This window comes from Gossypium hirsutum, chromosome A05 (genome assembly GCF_007990345.1).
Source record: "Gossypium hirsutum isolate 1008001.06 chromosome A05, Gossypium_hirsutum_v2.1, whole genome shotgun sequence".
Lineage (NCBI taxonomy): Eukaryota > Viridiplantae > Streptophyta > Magnoliopsida > Malvales > Malvaceae > Gossypium > Gossypium hirsutum.
In genome coordinates this window covers 100,488,083-100,514,552 of record NC_053428.1, presented here as the reverse complement: position 1 = coordinate 100,514,552, position 26,470 = coordinate 100,488,083, and positions in this window count along the sequence as shown.

Genomic DNA, 26,470 nt, shown 5'->3' with positions numbered 1-26,470 from the left:
TTTTCTCAAAATTTCAACTAATTTATTGTATATTTATCACTGTATAAGACTCCGAAAATTTTTGGGGATGTTACAAATTAGCTGAGTTATATATCTTTGAGATTTTTAGATTACATGGCGTGTCGATATCTATTATTTCTGGTCGTGATTCAAAATTTACCTCCAGATTTTGGAGTAAGCTACATGAAGCTTTGGGTATGAAATTGAACTTTAGTACTGCATTTCATCCCCAGACAGACTGACAGTCTGAAGTGTAATTCAAATTCTCAAAGATATGTTGCGATGTTGTGTTATTGAGTTTGAAGGCAATTGGGAAAAAATTTCACTGTTAGCTGAATCTGCTTATAATAATTGCTACCAAACGAATATTAAAATAACATCGTACAAGGTTTATTACGAACGTAGATGTAGAGCTCCATTATATTGGTCTAAGTTGAGTGAAGGAAAAACCACTATTACAGATTTGATTCGTGAAACAGAAGATAAAGTTTGGATTATACGTGATTGTCTAAATTTGCCTCTATTGATAGAAATCATATGTTGATTTAAAATGAAAAGACATTGAATTTCAAATTGGGGATAAAGTTTTTTGAAAGTTTCATCCTGGAAAAAGGTGTTTCAATTCGACATAAAAGGGAAGCTCAACCCGAGATTTATAGAGCCATATAGAATTCTTGAAAGAATCAGACCTCTAGTATATTGTTTGGATTTATGACTAGAATTGAAAAAGATAAATAATGTTTTCCATGAATCTGTGTTGCGTTGTTATCATTCAAATCCATCGCATGTGATATCTATTGATGAAGTTGAGTTATAGCTGAATTTATCATAAAGTGAAGAACCAATGAGAATTTTGGCTCGGAAGGCAAAAGGACTTTGTAACAAAAGAGTACCATTAGTGAGAGTTCTGTGGCATCAACATGGTATCTAGGAAGCTATGTAGGAAACAGATAAATCTATGAGAATCCAATACCCTAATCTGTTTACTGGTAAGAATTTTGAGGATGAGATTTTCTTTAGGGGGAGAGTTGTAGTATCCCAAAACCTTGTATTCTGATAATCGAGTCAATTAATATTATTTTTTTAATATTAACAAGTTTAATATTAACGAGTCTATATTAGGGTTAAATTGAGTTTTAGTATAATAAATTTTGATGATTGAATAGTTATTTATGGTACAGGGACTAAATCGTAAAACCCGTAAAATTATATCGTTATTGATTTGTTTGTTATAAAGGTTTATTAGATTAAAATCAAGGTTTAAGGTGGCAATTAAACCACTTTGATAGTTGGTGGACAGTTGGATCCTTAATATTAAGTAATTATATAGAATTTATGTTTAAAATAATGTAACAAATGTGTAAAAAGGTAAAAACAAGGTTTTATTTTTTATTCCCTATCATCTTCCTCATCATCCCTAACCAAAGAAAACCTAAAAAACATTCTTTTCATCTTCAAGCTATTCGACTCTAATTTGGTAGGTGATTCCTAACCTGTTTCTTGTCATTTTTATATTTGTGGAATCCCAAGAGCTTGATTTAGCTATCATAGGGACTATTTTCTAAAACTAATGAAGTTTAAAAATGTTACCATTGAAGGATTCTTTAAGTTTTTGGTGTTAATGGCTAGCATGTTAAGTGTAATTGTTAGTAGAACTGAATTGTAAATGAAATTTTGATAGTTTTGTCATTAAGGACTAAAATGTAAAATTTGCAAAATAGTGAGATAAAAATTATATGCTACATGTTGTTGGTATTTTAATTAAGGATGTGTTTGAGATCGGTTTCGAAATCGAAGCTCAATTTTGAAAGTTATAGTATTTTTGGTTTTAGGGACTAAATTGAGATGTGTAAAACTTGAATTATTATATAGATGAAATTGAGTTATTATATAATTTCAATATGCTGTTAAATGATAATTTGAATAGTTAATTTAGTTAAATTATGATTTATATCAAGAATTACAATAACTTGAAGAATTACGCGGACGACTTGTTTCTATTAGCTAAATCGCTTAATTGTATACGAGGTTACGAGTTGAAACCCAGTGGAATTGAGCTCCAACATTTGTTATGAAATTGAGGATACATGTACATTAAGCCCTAGTCGGGCTTTTTATTGTGTAGGTTAATCTGGATAGGTAACCAGACACTATTGTTTACGATTAACTCAAACGAGCAATTTATACTTGTCATGTAGGCTTTACCCAATCAGGCAACCAAACACTATTATTCATGATTAGCTCAGATGAGAAAATGATATCTATCATGTAGGTTTAACCTAAATGGGTAACTAGGCACTATCATTTTCACTTATATACCGAGTACTTTTATAGTGTTTCATTAGGTAGAATTATAAAACGGAAATTTGATGATATGAGGTTGATGTTGGTGAGAAGAATATTCATGATATGGATATATATAATGCAAGTTGAATTGTGATAGAAATATGAACACTTGAGGTTATATGTATGTTCTCAAAACTTTATGTATTTAATGATGTTGTATTGTATCTTGTTAGGGATAATTGTTTGGCATAATGAAATTGTATGTGTTAAGTAATTTAGGTAAGTAAATGTTTATATTATATGAGCTTATTAAGTATTTTAAATACTTACCCGGCGTTACTACTTTTTTGCAGATTTTGGACATCTGGAATGTGTTGATCAAATCAGTGAGAAGCACACACCTACCATCCCTCATTTCGGAAGATTTTTTGTGTTCCAAACTTGGTTATTTGTGGTATGTATATAGGATGGTTAAAACTTGTTCTAGTGAATGTATGTGTTTTGGTATGGTTATGTTTGTATAAAATTTTATGGTGCATTTTGTTATATGATGTATTGCTTGATGTCAAGTTTGGTATTTTGAAGGTTAAAGGAAATGGCAAAGTGTGAATGGTATTATATATATGAATTAAATTGTGGCATTAGTTAGTTACACGACCTGGCAACACAGTTGTGTGACCCGAGATTACATGGCATTAGTTTGTTACACGGTTTGAGGACACGACTGTGTGATACAGCCCCACACGGCCTCAACCTATTACACGGCTATGTGACCCCTAATTTTCCTTTTTACCTATCTTTTTGTAAAAGTTCCAAAATGATCCCGCTTTGGTTTTGAGATAGTTTAAAGTTCGTAAGCTCGATTGAGACTCGAATTTGTTAGTAATGCATGTTAAACATTAACTTAAATTGTATGTATTGATTTATTGAATATTATTGAACAAATTGCATATAATTGTTTTTGTTTATTGTTGTAGCATCCTGTACCTCAGGTCTGGCAATTGAATAGGGTAAGTGGTGTTGCATGTAGGCTCAGTAGAGATGTGTGTTGCCGCACAAGAATTCTAGCGACAATGAAACCATTCATAGATATTTTTATAGAGAGCCAGAGAGTGCAAAGAATTGAATGGCTTGATTGATAAAGAGATTTGTCAGAGGATAATGTTGTTGAAGATGAGGAGAAGAAGAACAAGACGAAGAGGAGAAAGATTACGAAGCAGCAGAGGATGATAATTTTTGAGTGGTATAACGATAATTTGGAAGGATTTTTTTACGTCCGCGCAACCATCCAAAAGGGGTCCGTCATCGCGACCCGAGAAACCGACCTAGAAAATAATAAAAGAAGTTGATCGTCAAGGGGAAAGGAAAAGGAATACCCAGACTGAGCGAGGGTTCGTGACTACCTTCAAACTTACTAATGTCCAGAGTAGAAATCCTACACAAAAGATATAAAAAACCAGTATCTACAAATGTACGGGTTAGGTTGTAATATAATTACAATGGAGTAGCTAAGTACTCCGAGGATTGTACCCAAAGGAGGTGAGCACTAAATTAATTCTAATATAAACATGAATAGCTCTAATTAGTACTTTAATTGGATTATATTGCGAAGAGTAAAAAGAGCAGTTTTGCTAACTATACTAAGAATAATACTAGAAAGTAAAGAAATAAATAAATAAAACATAAGAAATCAAAGAGAAAAATATTTCAAATCTGGTCATGGGTGATTAGCTCGCTTCGGTAGTCATAATCAATTGTCCCTTTAGGTTTTCTCGTTCAATCAACTAGTCGATATCCCAGCAGGATCTTCCAATCTTCTACTAAAATAACGAGTCGGCAAGAACTACTTATCTCTTGACCTCACAGTCTAGATCGATTCATATTTAAGGTGTTCACGGATAGGCCATACCAGATTTTGGGTTAATTCCCACCTTAATGACTTTCTAGGGTTGTCAAGCCTAGGGTTTAGGTTCTTTCCTTCCTGAATAGCTAATCTGTTAAGAAACCCCTACAAAACAGTTAATTAATCATACCTCCACTTGCTAATCCCCCATAGGAGGATTAGTTCCTCATGGATCTAATAAACAAAATAAACTTGATAGAAAGAATAAACATGAAGTGTAATTTAAGAGAATAAAGTTTAGAAGAAGCCTGATTTGTATTTAGAATTAAGTGTCGAATCCTCGCAGAGTTTGATTGTGTTTCACAAATCTGATCTCCCCACAAAAGCAAATAACAAGAACTAAAATAAAATCTAAAACCTAATAAGAGCGAAAAACTAAAGACTAAATTTAAGAAGATAATTATACAATACAAAAGTTGTCTATAACATGGGTTAAATGATCCTATTTATAGAATTTAGAGTGGTCGTTGTCCTTAACCCTAGGTTAGTTGTCGTCCTTGTTCTTAACATTTGATTGTGTAGACCAAAATTCTCCTGGCTCATAATTATTTCCCGTACAGAAGTGATGTCGCGACACACCAGGTCTTGTGTCACGACATTGAGGGCAGTATGTTCATCTTCAGGGGTGTGTCGTGACATCCTCAGGCTTTGGCGTGACACCGAAGGCAGTCTTGGAATTCTCTATTCTACTCTTTATGTTGTAACATCCAATGCTCCGTGTTGCAACATTGTGACCAATATCGAGTTGGTATGCCTTCTAATGGTCTCCTGCACACTTACAAAGTATATTAACTCACATTTAGGCCTTATTTGGCCCCTAAGGTCAATAAAAGACTCAAATTACACACTTTATTGAATTGAGTTAAACTAAACTAAACTTATGAAAACGTGATTAAAACTTCACTAAAATGCTTATGTTCGAGCTTCTACAGTGTGAAAACTAGTTTCAGGTACTAAGACAAATTATGGCAGATCAGTCCATGAAGGAATTTCTTATAATTACATGGTTTCTCATTTAATTTTATTTTTATTTGTGTGGTATGTGAACTATTAAATTACACTATTTTTGGACTTATTTTCTAATTTTAGATTTTGTATTTTAGTTGTTTTTTGTTTTTATTTTGGTGTGTTTGTTCTATGTGCAGCGAGTTACCCTAAAAGGCTACACTACATTTGTGAGCTTCAATGAGAAGGTGGACCTCCGAGCTAGTCTGACGCTCTAATCCAAGGAAGTCTAGTAACCTCCTATGTTTTTGGGAAATATTGGAGACAATATGTAGTTTGAGTGTAGGGGGATGCACATAGTTTTATGTGTTTTATTTTTCTTACTTTTATGCTATTTTGTATGCTTATTTTTAATTTTTTGCCTTTTTAAAAAATTCAAAAATACCAAAAATATTTTTCATTTTTTTTATTTTGTGTGATTACATGTGCTTGGACTACAATGAGGTAATAAATCATTAGTTGTAAATATTGAATAAGTACATAGAATTGTCAAACTTGTAAGTTTTGAATAATAGTATATACTTTGCTATTTTTAATTGTAGACTAGTTAGTTCAATTAGTTAATGTGTATAATAGACTAGATGCAATACCTTAAATGAAAATGTATAAAGTGTACCATAGGATGAAAAAGTGTACTTATCATTGTAAATAAAAAATTTGAATTGTTAATTGTTCGTTTAAATAGATGTATACTTGAAAGAATTGGTGTTAGGTGATTGATTCGGGAAAGACCTTAGGCATTGTTTGAAATAACCTAGAGCCTAAAAGTTTACTTGTTGCTATACACCCTTAGTTCCCATATTTTTGAGCCTCGAGTACCCTTTTCTTGTAAGCCTCGAGCCTAAATAAGTCTAGTACTCAATCCTTCTCGGTCCTATTCTTCAAAATGCACTATGTAATAGACGTCGAGCCATAGGCATTGAGGGCTAGGTAGAAATATTATGGTGGCTTTGTATGTGAAAAAAAGAAAATGAAGGGATTACACAAGGTAGTTCGTATTAAAAAAAGTGAACGAAAGAATGCAAAATAAAGAAAAAGAAAGCTAAATCAAAATTAAGCTTGAAAAAAAATCTTTCGGTTCACAATTAAAAAATTTTGTGCGTACTAATCTCATGTAGTACCTTCTAACATTTTGGAGAAATAAGATAGGCGAAGGAAGGAGAAATAAGGAGGTGAGCTTGTAAATAAACTTAGGGGTGAATAGGGAACAATGTCATGTGCTTAACCATTTCTAGGGCTTGAACCAGTTTTGAGTGCCTATTGTTTCAATTCCGAACCGTCCTAAGCCTCAGAATGTTACAAGACTAGAAGACCTTTGAGACCCGAATTAGTCACCAACACAATAATTCATAAATATCTGGCATTTGTTTGAATGAATCTAACCAATTCATTTTAAATATCTATGAGCGATCCGCATAATTTATTTTGATGAATAATACTTGTATATATGTTCACTTCCATTGCCTCTATGCCTATTGACATTTGAACTTAGTAAACTAACTATGTTTGCCTTAGGAGCAGACAACTTAGCTAGATATCACTTTTAAGTTGCATGTGAGGTAGTTCTCGTACGAGTTTGATGTTTTACCGCTTTGTGACTTAATTGCCTGATTTAGTCCAAGAGTCATTTTTTCTTTTGCATGTTTAGTGTGTTTGCTTGAGGATAAGCAAAGAGCTAAGTATAGGGGAGTTTGATCTACCGTAATTTGATATGGAATATTAGGCTTTCCCGATATACTTAAGGAGCTTATTCTCAAACAAAGTATTGTTTTTTTTTCGTAGTTTTTTGTAACTTTTAGATTTTAATTTCATAAGTGTAAATGCCTTCTTTCTACTCATTTTGAGACCTAATTTGGCCAATAATGATATTGGTCCCTAACATGTGGTTGAGTGATGTAGGGATGTGTTGGAGGTTGAAAAAGAGTGAAAATAGCACCAAAGTTGAGGGTATTGTGATATCCAAACCTTAGAATTGCAATACCTCCAACAGACTTGAAGATTGAGACCACCCTTCAGTGGTATCACGATATCTAGGTATCATGATATCCACCCTCCAAGAAGACCCCTAAGTTTTAAACTGCCCAAGGTATCACGATATCATCTTCTTTGGTATCGCGATACCGATATCATGAGGGATAAAATTGGACAAAAAGGGTAGTCTTTTTCCACTCGAAGCATCAATTAGTGAAGGCCCATGCAAGGGTATTTTGGGTACATAAATTGGTTCAGAATAGCTGCTATATTAGCCAAAATTTGGTTGAGAGAAAAAAGAGGCCACATTACCTTGGTTTAGACTTAGTTTTTTCTAGGTTTTCTCTTAGCTTTTCTTCTTCTTCTTCTTATAGACTTTTCTATTTTTATTTCCTTAGTTGTAGATTTTACATTTCCTAGCAACTTTTCTTCTTGTTTTAGTTTTTCTTAGTGTTAGTTAAGTTAGTTATCACTGTAGTTTAGGTTTATTTGCATTTTTAGTCTCTGTACCTTGGTTGTAAGACATTTTCAGATTTAGTTTAATGTATTTCAGTTTCTTTTACTTTGTAGTTGTTAAAATTTGCTCTTTTTATGTTTATTGTTTTATATTTTCTTGTTGAATGTTTTTCTTTATAAGTCTTTTAAGTTTTCTTGTATAAAAATCTCAACTTTTATATTTTTTTCTTAAGCTTTACTTTAATGGCTTCTTTGCTTTTCATTTTCATGGTTGTTAGTTTTATTTCCAATATGAGTAGCTAAACATTTAAGGGTTGGTTGATAGAGATATGGTGAACTGATTTTTGGATGAAGGACTAATAGTAATAAATTGGACTAATTTGAATGAACTTGAAAACTTAGGCTTGTGACCTTAAGGGAACATTAAGGAAAGTGAGACCGAGAGGAGATCTTGTTGGACACCAATTCATTAGCCCTGGGTTAATCGGTAAGATCGAAAGATAATCAAAATTAATTTGTCTAACTTGGTAAAGTGGAGACCAAGAGGTAAAGTAGATCCATTTTGGGAGTTTAAGCGATCTGGATCCCTAATTTAATGATTAAATAAACCACATCAATGTTAACCAACCGCTGATTGTTATTTAATAATTAATTTCGTAACTTTACATGTTTTACAATTTAATCATTGCTAGCTAGATATTAAAGTAAATTAATTTCTCTTAATTTTATGATTTGCTGTGATATGGCTTTTTGCAATTAGTTGGTTAGACATTTTATTTTACACGCACATTATTTATAAATTCTTCAATCCACGATTCTCATGGGTTTGATCCTTAGAATACTCTAGTGTTTCATTGTAACATTACACATATTACAACTAACTTGTCACACTTACAGTAAAGCCGCAATTTTTATATCTTATTTTAGTTCTTGAGTGTTGATCATTGCATATCTCTCTTCCTATTTGTTTGCAATGATGAATAGAAAGAGAGAACAACAATCAGAGGTACAAAGCTCGCCTTGTTGCTTGTTGTTTCTCCCAAAAATATGGTCGTGATTAGATGAGACTTTCAGCCCTGTAGCAAAAATGATAACTATTTGAACAATCATTTCTTTGGTGGCTAGTAGAGGTTAGAAATTATGGTAGCTAGATGTAAAAAATGCTTCTCTATGGTGAGTTATATTGTGAGATTTTCATAGAACAACCACAAGGAATTATATTTAAAGAATACCCAAATCATGTATGTCGGCTCAAGAAGGCGTTGTATGGCCTCAAGCAAGCTCTTCATGCTTGGTTTGGTAAGATTGCTCAATATCTTGATTTTTGTGGTTTTAAATCTTCAAGTGTTTATCCAAGCTTATTTCTTAAGAAAACACCTACTTTGTGCACTTTGCTCTTACTTTATATGGATAATATGATAATTATGGGTGATGATGGTGCTGAAATTAATAGTCTTCAAGATGCTTTGTCGGTTTGTTTTGAAATGAAGAGTTTAGGTGAATCTAATTGTTTTCTTGGTTTAGAAATTGAAACATGTGATGGTTATTTTGTCTCTCAAAAAAGATATACAACAAGTTTATTGCAATGGTTTCATATGGAGGAGTCAAGAGCAAAAACTACTCGTATGGAACCTTATTTCAATTTAGCTAAAAATGAAGGAAAGTTGTTGAAAAATGTGACACTTTTTCGTTAAATTGTTGGTTTTGTTCTATTTAACTATCACACGGCCTAATATTCCATTTCCCGTAGGAGTTATTTCACAATTCATGGATCAACCACGTGAGATTCATTTAATTGCAGTGAAGAGGATTCTTTGTTATGTAAAGGGCACTCTAAGTTATGGATTAATGTATGAGCAATCTAAGTCATTTTTTTTAAGTGGCTTTGTAGATGTAGATTGGGTTGGTGACGTTAATGACAAACACTCTACAATAGGTTTTTTGTTTTACAACAGGTCCAATTGTAATTTCATGGTGCAATAAAAAAAAAAGTCACTGTGGCTCTTTCAAGTTGTGAAGCAGAATATGTAGCAATTACAACAACTACCTAATAATGTTCGTGGCTTAAGAGACTTATTCAAGAAATGGTGTCTACACTCAATCATCCAATTCATATTTATTATGATAAAAATAATGCAATAAAGCTTGCTGGAAATCTAGTGTTTCATGCTCGTATGAAACTCATTGAAACTCATTATCATTTTGTTGAAGAAAAAGTGTTAACTCATGATATTGAGCTACTGAAAATACAAACAAAAAATCAAGTTGCTGACATATTTACTAAGGCACTTGCCAAAGCCAAGTTTGAAATTTTTCGTGAGGTTCTTGGTGTCATTAACAACACGGTTACACTAAGGGGGAGTGTCAGAATGTGCAACTTTCTGCTATGAATTGGTCAAGCTATTCATTTTTATTAGGAGTCAGGTAGCATATTTGGTCATTTATTTGTGCAAATAAAATAGGAGCACGTTAGCTTCTTGTAGTCAAAGTAGTTGAGTTCGTTTAGAAAGTTTTGAGTATAAATAGATGTCTTACACTGAGCTAAAAGTGTAGCACTTCAATTTTTGTTTCTTTTTATTATCTTGATTGAGTAATAATGATACTCAACTTTATTTCTATTTAGAGTATTTTTATTTTTATTTTTTTGTATTTAAGTAAATTTTGAATAAAGTTGAGATATTCTTCTCCTACCCCCAACGGTGTAGACCTCATTCTTAGAAGAGTTGAGGTAAGGACCCGAAATCAAATAAAAGTGAGACAAAATGCTCCAAATTCTAATAACTGAATCAACATTATCCTTACAGAAAATCAAAAGATGATCTGCAAAACTAAAGACACCATTCTTGGAAGCAACATCTAAGAAATATTCAATTTTGGTTTAGTTAAACGTTCAACATTTTCTAATTGAGTTACGAAGAGTCGGACTTTGGACTGATTCCATAATCTGATTCAAATTCACATATATTCCTAAAACTATTTGATAGTAGAAGCCAACCATACCCATTTTGCTACTTGTTTAGTTAGTGTCATATTGTACCAGTTCCCTCTCTTTATTGGTAATATTGAAATTGCCAAGTCTCCCAATATCAGTTATCAGTGGTACGAGTTTCCAGTTGAGTTGACGTATGTAGTCTTCCTTCGAAAGATTTTGACAGAAAAACTTTCTAAAAATAACTTTTTAATTATTAATATCTAAGTATATTATTAGTTATCTTAATTGTGAACCGGCTTAACTGAAACCTAGGCAAAGAAATACATCACTTATAAACACTTCATCACTTATCATATTGGCCCATCAAGAAATATTAGTCTAATTAGTTGGGCTGAGGCCTTTCGGAATTTTAAAATAAACATCAATTTTAAATTACTGTTAGCCTAATAATAAAGTTTCGAAACATTGGGCCTAAGCCTAAAAGTCCAGTGAATGGCATTGTTTATTATCATTTGTCTACATTTTAATTGTAAAAATATTTTTAATATTTATTTTTAAAATAATAAGATATTATTATTATTATTATTATTATTATTGAAGTTGAAAAAAATACTTTCAATCCAAAAAATTTATTAAACAAACAACTTTTCAAACTAAAATTTAATTTTAAACTGAGATTTGAAGGGAAATCAAAAACTTTAAAAAAAATTTTTTTATCTCCCATTTAGTCTTCCACTTTACAAAGCTGTATTAAAATTAAAATTTTATTTTTTTTAAAAGTAATTTTTAACAACAATAATAAATACTATTAAATATTTCAAATAACAGCATTTTTTTCAACTTTAATAGTTAACTAACCCTAAAACAAGCTATCCGAGGTGACAAAATTTTGGAATTATGATCTTCAATGTATGTACATTTTTATTTAGAGTATTTCATCCTGTAATTAACGTGTATTTTCATGGTTTTTAAAATGTTTCATGTTTTATATAAAATTGGATTTACATCAAATGTTCAAAATGACTGGATTAGCATTTTTGGGAATATTATTTTCCCCATGGTTTGAAAAGACAAGTCGATATCCATCCGGAATACCTGGGCCGGGAACTTAAAAGCCATAGGGAGTGGATCAAAGCTTTTGGTGTTTGTGGAGAAATTAATTAAAAGAAAGAAAATAATGGGAGGAGGGGGAAGATGGTGACTTGTGCTGCTGGAGTGCAATATTACACTATTTTGAGAATATTATATTTTCCCACCTTCTCCATCACTCTCTTCCATTCCAAACACCTTAAAATTGGTCATATCTCATATATCACTTCATTATATCATTTATCTGCTTTTTCATTTGTCAAAATAATCTCATTTTGTTTTGTTTCTTTCCCCGTAATTGGCAGACCATGAGCCATATTATATGGAGATATCGAAACCCTTTTTCCTGTTATACGAATACATACACATATAAGATCATCATCTCAGGTTTGTTTAAACTAGGTTTCATGAAAAGAAATAGAAAACTTTATGCAGTAGTATTTATGTTTAATTTAGATATAAGTATGAAATAAATAAATAAAGAAATGAGGATATTCGTATTTGAGATTTACCCATTGAATACGTCAGAATAGGGGAAAATTTAAGAACATTTTGAATGGGGGAGAATATTCATGATTCATTAGCAACAGTAGGAAGCAAATAAAAGAAAAAACGTACATTGCTCTTCTACTGTTAAAGCTTTCACTTGGATATTACCCATGGAATTCACCAACTGTGTCTGCCTTTAGTTCAATCAATCAGTCTTTTCATGTAATGCCTTTGCACAGCAAAGTATATAACGTATGTTTGTTTGAGAAAGAGCTCGAAAATACCTTTAAGTTCAAAGAAACTAAAAAGATAACTAAACAAAGAAGATTGATTTGTTAATTATATAACTGTAACAAACTATCAATTGAATGGTACCTACTAATTACCTAGTCAATAATCAACAACTATTTCTAACATTCTCCTGGTCTTCAAAGTTGTTGAGAAAAAGAAAATTGTTTGAAATCCACCCTGCTATCAGAATTGCTTGCTTCAGCAAAAGACAAAACTCAAAGCTTTGACCAAAGTGGAACAAACGTTGACTGAGACAAAGGTTAAGTGAGAATGTCAGCAACTTGACGCCTGAAGGAACATAATTAACCTCTAACTTTCCTTTTGCTACTTGTTCTCGAACAAAGTGTAAATCAATTTCTATTTGTTTCATTCATGCATGATGAATGGGATTCACTGCCATTGCAACAGCTGATGTTTTGTCACACCACACAATCGACTTGGCAAGTATTGTAACACCCATCTCTGCCAACAGCTACTCAATCCACAATATTTCAAATACTGAGTTGGCCAGACTCTTGTACTCAGCCTCAGACGAAGACCTTGACACCACAAACTATTTCTTGAATCCCCAAGCAATAGGATTACCTCCCAGATAAAGAACACAACCTGAAGTAGATAGTCTGTCATCGGGACAAGATGTCCAGTCAACATCAACAAAACATTCAAGAACACTTGCAGAAAAGGCTTTATAACACAACCCATAATCCAAAGTGTCTTGCAAATACCTTAACATTCGTTTAACAACATGCCAATGAGTGTCCAAAGGGACATTCATAAAATGACTTGCCTTGTTGACACTACAGGCAATGTTAGGATTTGCTAAACACATATACTTGAGGGCACCGACTATCTTCCTATAGTGTGATACACTCAAGAAAGGGTCACCATCAGTAGTATTTGACTGCCTATAAACGAGTTATCGTTTATAGTAAAATGTAACACCAAAAATATATAAGAACTTAGAACGGAGATATTCGCAAGTACACGGGTCAAATTGTAATATAGTTAATACAACGAAATACTTGAAAGTATTCCAAGGGTCGTACCTAAGGGAGGATGGAATAAATTATGAAAATCTTTTTACAATAACAAGTCTAAGTAATAATAATTAATTCTTATATTACGATAAACCATAAAATAGATTAATGAGAAAAATAAATAATGAAAATAAATAAATCAGAAAAAAATATGATAAAAATCAATAAACCAATCAGGAAGATTAACTTGCTTCCAGGTTTGCAATTAACTTTGGATTAGGGTTTTAGGATAGATTAGCTACCGATTAACCGATTAACCAATTATTACCTCTCAGTCTCTAATTAACTAATCGATTGGTTTATACTCACTTATCTTTCGACCTTACTTTCTCAATCAGGATAAATTAAGATTTACTCAGTTCGACTTATCTCTCGACCTCCTCTAACCTATGATAACTTCCTAAGGTTGTTAGGCCTAGGGTTTAAAAACACATAAGCTATATGAACTAACCCTATCAAGAAAACCCTAAATCTTTAATTAATTACATCCCCATCCACTCGTTAATCTCCCTTAAGGGATTTAGCCACTCATGTTATTTATAATCCCAACCTCAATTAAATAAATCATATGAAGAATATGATTTATTTGGAGAAGAAAATGGATTTGATATCGAATGGGGAACAGAGGATAATATAACAAAACTAATTCCAAGAGGAAAAAAAACTAGTTTATAAGCCGAAAGAAAATTAATTTACTCCTATTCCTAAACTACAAGGGTTTTTTAGTGCACCTAGGATGACTTAGTTACATCAAACCCCTAATGTCTTATTTATAGAAGTGTTGGTAGCCCAAATTAGGTTTTTGTCACGTTCTAGGTGTCTTAGCATCCTTGGGCATCACGTCAACCTGTGTTACGCCACACAATATCTATGGTGCGACACGACATGTACTTTCTTCATTGTGTCATTCATTTCGTGCTTTGACGTCCTAGGAAGCTTGTGCGTCACTCGTTCCTTGCTTCCACATCAATTAGGCCTTTAATTCTTCATTCTACACACTCAATTAAATATATTAGTACTACCTAAGGTTCGTGTAGGCCTAATGGGTCACAACACTTATAAAATGTGTTAAAAAACACTTATTTTACTAATATTTAATCAGAAGTCCTAAATATCGAAAATGTAATATAGAATGTAATATCAAAAATAGTCTTGGCATCCTTAGGCATCACTTCAACCAGTGTCACGCCACACAATATCTGTAGTGTGACACGACATGTATTTTTTTCCTTGTGTCATTCATTTCGTGCTTTGACATCCTAGGAAGCTTGCGCGTCACTCGTTCCTTGCTTCCACATCAATTGGGCCTTTAATTCTTCATCTTACACACTTAATTAAACATATTAGTACTACCTAAGGCTCGTGTCGGCTTAATAGGTCACAACATTTATCAAATGTGTTAAAAAAACATTTATTTTACTAATATTGTACACTTTTGGTTTAACAATACCAGCCTTGACTCGAGTAACCATAGGGTGAACATTAGTAACAATAATAATAATCAAAGCTTCACCACTAGTATTGACATGGTCTATGGCTATAACTAAAGGAACAAAAGTAGATGAGAATAAAAAAAAAGTTGATGAGTATGCAGGTGAATCTAAAGAAATACAATCATTTGGAAACGATGAGACAAGTCAGTCAACATGTGACTTGATTTGAGCAGTGGCTAACACTAGAACTAATTGAGAATGATATTTCTGATGAGTCGCTGAAACATGTATAAGAGTAGCTAAAGACATAACTTGTAAGGAAGAACGCACAGAAGAAAGAAGACAAGTAACAAGGAGAAACACATTTTCCTCTATCGCTGAATTAGGGTTATAGAGCAATATCGTACAATCGAAAACATTTAAACATCATACCATTCATTGATTTAAATATATCATAAATCATTCATTCACATGCATACTCTCCCTAAATCGAGCCCTCGAGACCCTAACAATAGCTTAGAAGCAATTCATGACTAATTTGAAACAAAATAGGAAGTTTAGGAAAAAGTTGCAAAATTTGGAAAAAAAGTATCACACGGCTATGTGACATGGCCCTAGGCCGTGTAACTTTTGAAATAGGGACACAAGGCCGTGTCCTCACAAGTCTAACTCACTGAGTAGGATCACACGGTCGTGTCACACGCCCGTGTGCCAGGTTATGTAACTTTCTCAGTAGCCCCACACACCCATGTGACAAGCCGTATGCTAGGCAGTGTAACTTACTGACTTGTGCCCTTTGAAATCCTCAAATAACACACAACCGTGTCGCCAGGCTATGTGCCTCACGCGGCTGAGTCACACGCCCTTGTCTCAGGCCGTGTGAACCAAAAATTTATCTAAAATCAAGTTATTTCAATCCATTTCATGCATAACCTTTCAATCCATTTAAGCACACTTTAAAGAGACCAAAACATTATCTAAACACACATCAAAATGCCATCTCAAGATCCTAATTCAGTTAACCAATATGCCATTCAAAGGCACTACAATTAACATCCAAACATAACATGCCAAAACAAACCAACAATTCTTTATTTCAAGCATCATAACCTAGTTTAATTGCTTACCAAAACATACCACAAAGTGTCCATTATCAAACCTTTCCAAAAATACCAAAAAAAGCTTTATAAACATGTATAATAAGGTAACTAAAATGTCATATTTTGACAAAGCATCAAATGGTACCAAACCAACATAAGTTTCAAAGCTTATACATGCCAAACCATTAACTCATTCATCAAAATACCATTACAAACACCCTATACAAGCCATTATAAACCTTGGCCAAAATGTTCAAAAACTGCCAGATTAACTGTTGGATAGTGTGATAGATCTCCAACGAGCTTCCAACCAAGTTGAGCTTCCTACATTCTATAAAAAAAGGAAAACAACTACGTAAGCAATGAATGTTTAGTAAGCTCGTATAAACCAAAACATAACCTATCATTTCATTTGCATAACAGAAAGCATAAATATAAAATCAACCAAAACCATAAAATTGGCATAAGCCTATACAATATCATCAAAATCAGAAGTTAGTACTCTTATACATGGTTCAAATGAATTCATCCATAAACAAGTATATTTGCACATATAATCTCATCATTTAGTTCATAATTCCTTTTCATAAGTTCATGATACATTCCATTTGAACACTTACTATTTCGTTCCTTTTCATACCCGTTGAACCATCTAGAATTTCCTCAGATACTCGGGAAATCTCACACGAAGTATGCCTTTACATATAACTGTAATCTTTCCTTTACATCATTGCACACATAAGCTATGAAATGGACCTGCTCACATGAGCTGTGAAATGGACCTGCTCACATGAGCTGTAAGTCGGAATGTAAGTTACATGATGCTGCTCACACGAGCTATGGAGAATTCAAAACAAATGCAAGACCTCAACCATCTGTAGGACATTCAAGACCAACACCCGAAACATGAAATCCATAATGACATGTCATTTGTTTCCTAAGAATTCCTAAGGTTCAATTGGACTCAATATCCATCAATTCGTCATAGCGTTGAAACGTTTATATATCGATCATTTATAATAAACATAACATAGAAAATGTTAAATTTAAATAACATTTACACGATAACCATTCATACGAACTTACCTCGATAATTAGGGCGTAGTAATTTAATTGAACTAGTCCTAAGCTTTAGCTTTTCCTCGATCTAAGTTCGAACATCGTTTATCTTTATCTAAATAGGTAATTTCAATCAATTAAATACTTCTAGTATTGAATTTAATCCACATACATATTTATGAAAAATTTCCAATTTGCTCCTAACATTTTAACTTTTCACAATTTGGTCCTTAAGCCTATATCTTATAATCTAACCATTTTAATCCCAATCCATGTTAATCAAATATGCAGGGGGCCTTGCAAAAAACCATATTTACCATCAGTACACAACAAAACCCTAGAATTTATACCTTAAACTAATTAATCCCTATTTCTAAAATTCATCAAAAATCTCTCAACAAAACTTGTTTATTTTTCAACAAAGATTCATAATCCATCAACTAAAATTAAAACTCATTCAAAAGCATTCATGGTAAGTCCCTCAACCTTTAAAAATTTTACAAATTAACCCTCGTGCTAGCTAGATTAAGCTAAAACGAACTCAAAAATATAAAAATCATTAAAAACGGGGCTTGAATACATTTATATGCAAGGAAATAAGCTTGAACGAATACCCTAGCTTGTTTCAATGGTTATTTTCGATGAAGATGTGAACTAATGAATAAGATGAACATGATTTATTAAGTTATTTTATTTTTATTTACTATTCTACTATTTTACCCTTAATGAGAATCATAATTTTCAATAAAACCTATCCATCTTTATCCACTAACACTTAAATTGGAATATTTACCATCTTAATCCACTTATTTTAAAATTTCATAGCCATTTGACCCTTTAAACTAATAGAACTCAACTTTTTCATATTTTATAATTTAGTCTTTTTCACTTAATTAATCATGCAAACATCAAAATTTCTTAACGAAATTTTAATACGACCCTATTATAATCCCGTAGACCTTAAAATAATAATAGAATAAACACTCGTTCATCGAAATTGTGGTATCGAAACCACTATTTTCGACATCACTAAAATCAGGCTGTTACAACACTCCCCCTAAAGAAATTTTCATCTCTGAAAATCTTACTAGAAAATAGGTTTGAGTATTGCACTTTCATAGCTTCTTCCAGTTCCCAGGTAGCTTCTTCGATTTCATGACATTTTACGAGAACTTTTACTAAAGCTATACTTTTATTTCTCAGCTCTTTAACTTCTAGAGCTAAAATTCTGATCGGTTCTTCATTGTATGTTATATCTGGCTGAATCTCAACATCCATAGGTGAAATCACTTGTGAAGGATCTAATCGATACTATTGTAACATCGACACATGAAACACGTTATGAATTTTCTCTAATTCTGACGATAAAGCCAATTGATAAGCCACTGGTCCAATCCTCTCAATGATCTCATACGGCCCGATAAATCATGGACTAAGCTTTCCTTTTTTTTCCAAATCGAAGCACTTTTCTCCAAGCTGGTACTTTTAGAAATACTTTTTCGTTGACTTGAAATTCAATATCTTTCCTTTTCAAATCTGCGTAAGATTTCTAACGATCAGAAGTAGCTTTCAAATTGTCACGTACCACTTTGACCTTTTCTTCGGTTTCTCTAATCAAATCAACACTGAATAACTTTTTCTCACTCAGCTCAGTCCAATATAACGGAGTTCAACATTTTCGACCATACAAAGCTTTGTATGGTTCCATTTTAATGCTCGCTTAATAACTATTATTGTATGCAAAGTCAACCAACGGAAGAAATTTCTCCTAGTTACCTTTGAACTCTAAAACACCACATCGAAGCATATCCTTGAGTACCTAAATTACTCGTTCAGATTGACCATCGGTCTGTGGATGAAACACTGTGCTGAAATGCAATCGAGTACCTAGAGTTTCATGTAACTTACTCCATAATCGAGACGTAAATCGTGGATCCCTATCATAGGTAATAGAAACCGACACATTGTGTAGTCTAACAATTTCAAACATACAACTTTTCCAATTTATCAAGTGAATAATCCGTACGCACTGGAATTAGATGTGCAGATTTCGTTAAACGATCAATAATGAGCCACACAACATTTTCCTTTTTCGAAGATAGAGGCAATCCCGATACAAATCTATTGTTACTCGTTCCCATTTCCACTTTTGAATCATCACTGGTTGTATCAAACTAGAAGGTACTTGATGCTCAGTTTTAACTTGCTGACAGATCAAACATTTTGATACAAACTCTGAAATCTCTCATTTCATACCTGGCCACTAGTACACCTATTTCAAATCACCGTACATTTTATTACCACTAAGGTGTATCGATAAACTACTGCTGTGAGCTTTCTGTAAAACCTTCTAGATAACATTAGAATTCCTTGAAACACAAATCTTGTTTCTAAAATACAAACTACCATCTGAATTAACATGAAAGTCTGAATCAGGTATCAACTCAATCTGTTTTTGTTTTACGATCAATTCAGCGCCACTTTTCTAAGCCTCACAATTTTTTTTGCAAAAACTTCAGTTTAGCTTTTAATTCAACTAGAATAAAACCATCATCAATCAATGTCAACCATGTATTCAAAGCGCGCAAAGCAAACAAATATTTTCTACTTAAAACATCAGCGACAACATTAGCTTTTCCCGGATGATAGTCAATGATCAAATCATAATTTTTTAGTAATTCAAGCTATCTACATTGTCTCAAATTCAAATCTGTTTGTGACATCAAATACTTCAGGCTTTTGTGATCCATAAAGATGTGACATTTTTATTTGTACAAATGGTATCGCCAAATATTTAAAGCAAATAAAATAGTTGCAAGTTCTAAATCATGAGTTGGGTAATTTTTCTCGTATGGTTTCAACTTTCAAAACACATAAGCTACTACTTTGCCTTCTTGCATCAAAACACAACATCATTATAAATCACAAATTTCATACTGGACTCTTGCTAAACCAACACAGGGGTTTTTGCCAACAACAGTTTCAACCATTCGAACTTGACGTCTTTCTGAAGCAGCTTTGTCAACGGCATCATAATCATAAAAAATCCTTTAACAAATCTCTGATAGTATCCAGCTAAACCCAGAAAACTTCTAACTTTTAAAAAATTTCTCGGAGGTTTCTAGTCCACTATAACCGATATTTTACTTGGGCCAACTCTAATACCATTTGTCGATACCATGTGTCCCAAAAATCCAACTTTTCGGAGCTAGAACTCACATTTGCTAAAGTTAGCAAACAACTATTTTTCGCATAAAGCCTGTAAAACAATTGTCAAATGTTGGGCATGGTCTAATTCATCTTGAGAATAAATCATAATGTCATTAATAAAAACAACAACAAATTTGTCTAGATACGGCCTGAATATAATGTACATCAAATCCATAAACACAGCAAGTGCATTGGTCAAACCAAATGGTATAACAAGAAATTCATAATGTTTATACCTCATTTTGAAAGCAGTCTTTGTCACATCCAAGTCTTTAACTCGTAACTGATAATATCCAGAATAGAGATCAATCTTTGAAACATTGTTGCACCTTTCAACTGATCAAACAAATCATCTATACACGGCAAAGGATATTTTTTCTTGATCGTGACTTTATTGAGCTGGCAGTAGTCAATACATAATCATATATACCCGTCCTTTGTCTTAACAAATAATACCGGAGCTCCCTAAGGAGAAAAACTAAGCCAAACAAAGCCCCTATCTGGAAAATCTTGCAACTGTGCTTTTAATTATTTCAACCCTGCAGGTTTCATTCTATACGGAGCTATCGATATCGGAGATGTCCCCAGCACTGACTCAATAGCAAACTCAACCTCTCTGACTAGCAGTAACCCTGGTAATTCTTTTGGAAACACATCTCTAAACTCACATACAATTGGAAATGACTCTAATTTCAGTTCTGTAACTCCAGAATCAAGTATGTAAACTAGATACATTTCACAGCCTTTTCGAACGTATTTCTTTGCCGTCATAGCTGAGATAACATCAGATGTACCATCCAATCTTTTTGATTCAATTTGAATCTTTTCACCATTTTGACATTTCAACACAATATGTTTTCGTTTACAATTCACAACAGGATCATGTAGAGTTAACCAGTCCATACTTAGAATCACATCAAACTCATCAAAGGGTAACAACATCAAATCAGCTGAAAAGTTACAATCCAAAATCATCAAAGTACAATTTTTATAGACTTTATCAACTAACACATACTGACCACTAAAGGGTTCATTACTTTAACCACAAATTCAGTAAACTCATAAGGTATTTTATTATCTGACACTAAATTTGTGCATACATATAAGTGCATTGACCCCGGCTCAATCAAAGCATTAACATTAATATCAAAGATAAAAAATGTTCCAGTGATTACACCAGGTGCCGAAGCTTCCTCTCAAGCACAGATCGCATAAGCCCTAGCTAGTACTCGTGCCTCAGATCTAACAGTCGAATCTTTCATTCCGCTCCGATTGTTACCCACATTACCATTATTTCTGGGTTGTAACACCCCGAACCCGAGTCCGACACCGGAGTCGAACACGAGGTGTTAACAAACTTTGAAAAATTTCCAGACACTGCCCAATCTGTGTACTAGTCGCTTTAAAAATCATATCTTGAGCTTCACAACTCGAAAATCAGTTTCGTGATTTTTCCCTGAAACTAGACTCATATGCCCATCTGCATATTTTTTTTCTAGAATTTTTGATCGGGCCAATTAGTACAGTTTATTAGTTAAAGTCTCCCATGTTACAGGAATCGACTACCCTGACCTTTGCGCATTACGACTTGGATATCTCCTTGTACAGGGCTCCAATACTGATGCCGTTTATTTCTATAGAAACTAGACTCAGAGAGGAATCTATACATATATGGTATGACTCCTAATTATCTCTGGTTAATTTATAATAAATTTCCAAAGTCGGAACAAGGAATCCAGAACCCGTTCTGGCCCTGTCTCACGAGAACCTGAATATCTCTTAACATACTATCCATATGATTGTTTCGTTACTTTCCTATGAAAGTAGATTCTTCAAGGTTTGTTTACATAATTTATTCACTATTTAATTCCATTCCTACTATTTTTAGTGATTTTCCAAATCTACGTCACTGATGCTGTCAGCATCTACCTTTAAGGTAGGCTTTACCTATTTCATGGTTCAACTAGCCCTTTTTGCATACATAGCACAATTTATGAAAGTGATTAACCATCCCCGTGGCCAATCCTTGTCAAGCATATCCACACCAAATGATTATAACATTATACTCAAACACATATAAGCCATTTTCGCATGGCTATCCAAAACTTACACATCACATAAAGTACTCGAAAAATAACAATGGGTCGTCCTATACATGCCATATCAAAATTCAACCAAAAGAGTACCCAAAAGAGCCTTTGATAGTGTGGGCGACTTCGACTTCAAGATCCCGAGTCCGATAGCTGGAGAACCAAAAATCTATAAAACAGAGGAGCAATGGAATGAAGTAAGCAATTTATGCTTAGTAAGTTTTGAGCAAGAAATTCCAGCATAACGAAAGCATAGCACACATTTAGCTAAACGGAATATTTCATAATACACAATTTTTCCGATATCAAACTTACTTCACAACGTTAACCCTTATGTACATACACAAAAGACCAACTTAGCCGAAGGCCGGTAGCTCGTTCATCAACTGAGCGAATATTTATTTGTAAGGGCTCGATTAAATTCAACACATACGTAACATATCCCAATATTGGGATATTTTTCGAGTATTACCTGAAATTTTACAGCAAGCTCATTCATTACCAAAATCACGTACCTTCGGAATTTAACCGGATATAGCTCCTCGTTCAAGTGCCTTCGGGACATAGCCCGGTTATAGTAACTCATACAATGCCTTCGGGACTTAACCCGGATTTTAAAACTCGCACGAATGCCTTCGGGACTTAACCCAGAATTAGTATCTCGCACAAAGGCCTTCGGGACTTAACCCGGAATTAATAACTCGCACAAATGCCTTCGGATCTTAGTCCGGATATAGTCACTTAGCACAAAGCCTTCAGGACTTAGCCCGGACAGCATTCAATTAATCATGCACATCTAACAATAATTCATGGCACATTCGTATTTCTTTTTCATTAGCAAAACTCAAACACAAGGCACATACCATCCTTGCACATTCGGCTCAATAGCCACACATAGAGCATGATTGTAATTTGCTTAAAACATGATTTAATCACATCGTAATTTAAGCTCTCTTACTCAAGAACTTACCTCGGGTGTTGTCGAACGATTCCGCTAACTATTCGACCACTTTTTCCTTCCCTTTATCGGATTTATTTCCCATTTGCTCTTGAGCTTAATTAAACAAATAAATTGATTTCATCATTTAGACATCAAAAAAAGATGAACACGAAGCACTTAGCCCATATTTATACATTAGACATTAAAGTCACATACATGTGAAATCATGCATCAACACAACATATTAGCTAATTTTTCCCCCTTGGCCGAATATGCATGTCTATTTTTGGGGTCGATTTCAACACTTAATACACACATATACACACTAGTAAAGCATCCTCTCCCTTCCCATCGATTTAACACATGCATTGCTCATTAACATGTAAAAGTTACATTCGGCCTTAGCACACAACTTGCTAGCCGATTCTTCTCCATTTAGCAACCAATGCACATATGTGCTCACACAAAAATGCTAAAAAGGAGGTTCAAGAATCATCAAGTCGTCATCACATGCATCATTAACAAACTTCATATTTAGCATGCAATGGCATTAACACAACCTCCACCTAGGCCGAATTTTAACTCATCCTCTTGCCTCATCACCACCACATCAAACATCAACCAAGAATGATGCATCCATGGTCAAATGTCATTTCCATCACATAGCAAGATTTAGACCATGGGCTAGGTAGAACTCAAGCTAACAACTAAAACATGCATGCATCTCATGGAACATCATCAAACATACCTTAGCCTAGCTACATGCATGGCCGAACCTCTTCACCTTTCTTCTTCCTTCCTCCTTAAAATTATTGGCCAAGGATGAACCAAAGGATGAGAAATTTTTTTCTTTGTTTTTCTTTCTAGTTTCGGCAAGTATGAGGATGAGAAAAGGATGAACAAAAATTCTCTCCTTTCTTTTCTTTAGCTCACGGCAATGGGGGGGACAAACAACTACACACACATTTTTTTTTTGTATTCACCATACTCCTTTTCATTATTTTATGCCCATGCCCCTTATTTTATTTGTTTTATCCCAACATTTTATGACACAAATTAACATATTTTATTTGTGCCATACTTATGCCATAATTTCCATAAAAAAAATTGCACAATTGCTCATCATGCCCATCATGCCCGGCCACCTTGTTTTAAGGTGGGAAATTTGACATGCAAATCCACCTATTTCATACTATAAGTTATTTGGCCACTACAAATTAGCCTATAGCATTTGCAAAAATTTTCACATGAGTCACATTTCAAAATTTCACTCACAATTGGCAAAATCAAAGCATGAAATTTTCACACATGCACTTTCACATGAAATAAACATAGGATATAACATCTAATTATTATTGTGACTCGGTTTAGCGGTCCCGAAACCACTTCCCGACTAGGGTCAATTTTGGGCTGTCACAACTCTCCCCCACTTAAGAAATTTTCGTCCCCGAAAATCTTACCGGTAAATAGGTTTGGGTATCGTTCTTTCATCGAGCTCTCGGTCTCCCAAGTAGCTTCCTCGATCCCGTGTTTGAGCCATAACACCTTTACTAGCGGAACTCTTTTATTTCGCAACTCCTTCACTTCACGAGCTAGGATACGCATCGGTTCTTCTTCATAGCTCATGTCGACTTGAATTTCAACCTCTGATGGGCTAATTATGTGCGATGGATCAGATCGATAGCGTCGAAGCATCGAAACATGAAAGACGTCATGAATCTTTTCAAGCTCAGGGGGTAAAATCAATCTATACGCAACCGGACGAACTCGTTCGGAGATTTCGTACGGCCCAATGAATCTTGGGCTCAACTTGCCCTTACGGCCGAACCTGAGTATCTTTTTCCAAGGTGAAACCTTAAGGAACACTTTGTCTCCCACCTGATACTCGATGTCTTTTCGTTTCAAATCTGCGTACGACTTCTGACGATCCGTGGCTACCTTCAGACTTTCACGGATTACCTTTACTTTCTGTTCAGCATCTTTAATCAAATCAACTCCGAAAATTTTACTTTCACCGAGCTCGGTCCACAACAATGGTGTACGGCATTTACGACCGTACAAAGCCTCGTAAGGTGCCATCTTAATACTTGATTGAAAACTATTGTTGTAAGCGAATTCAATCAAAGGTAAATACCGTTCCCATGCACTACTGTACTCGAGGATGCAACATCTCAACATATCCTCAAGTATCTGAATTATCCGCTCGGATTGACCATCGGTTTGGGGGTGAAAAGCAGTGCTAAAATGCAGCTTGGTACCCAGAGCTTCTTGCAATTTCTTCCAAAATCGTGAGGTGAATCTCGGATCTCTATCCGACACGATAGAAACAGGTACCCCGTGTAATCTCACAATTTGATAAACGTACAATTCAGCTAGTTTATCCAATGAAAAATCCGTACGTATGGGGATGAAATGAGCCGACTTAGTCAGTCTATCAACAACAACCCATATCGCATCCTTCTTACTTGCTGACAAGGGCAGTCCGGACACAAAGTCCATTGTGACTCGATCCCATTTCCACTCGGGTATCATGATCGGCTGGAGTAATCCTGAAGGCACTTGATGTTCCGCTTTCACTTGTTGACATATTAAACATCTCGAAACAAAGTCGGAGATGTCCCGTTTCATACCATGCCACCAAAATTGACGTTTCAAATCGTTGTACATTTTCGTACTCCCCGGGTGAATTGACATTCAGCTACAATGGGCTTCGTTCAGAATCATCGAAATGAGTTCCGAATTCCTTGGAACACACAAACGATTTCTGAACCTTAAACAATCATCATCATCAATTTGAAACTCCGATTCCTCGTTCGGAACACACTTAGCCCGTTTTGCAGCCAATTCATCATCGACTTTCTGAGCTCCACGAATTTGATGAGTCAATAATGGTTTAGCTTTTAATTCAGCTACTAACACATTGTCTGGTAGAACAGACAAATGCACGTTCATCGCTCGTAAAGCAAACAATGACTTCCGGCTTAAGGCGTCCGCAACCACGTTAGCCTTTCCCGGGTGGTAATCAATGACAAGCTCGTAATCTTTCAACAACTCAAGCCAACGTCTTTGTCGCAGATTCAAGTCTCGTTGAGTCATCAAATATTTGAGACTTTTGTGATCCGAAAATACATGGCACTTCTCACCAAACAGATAATGTCGCCATATTTTTAAAGCAAACA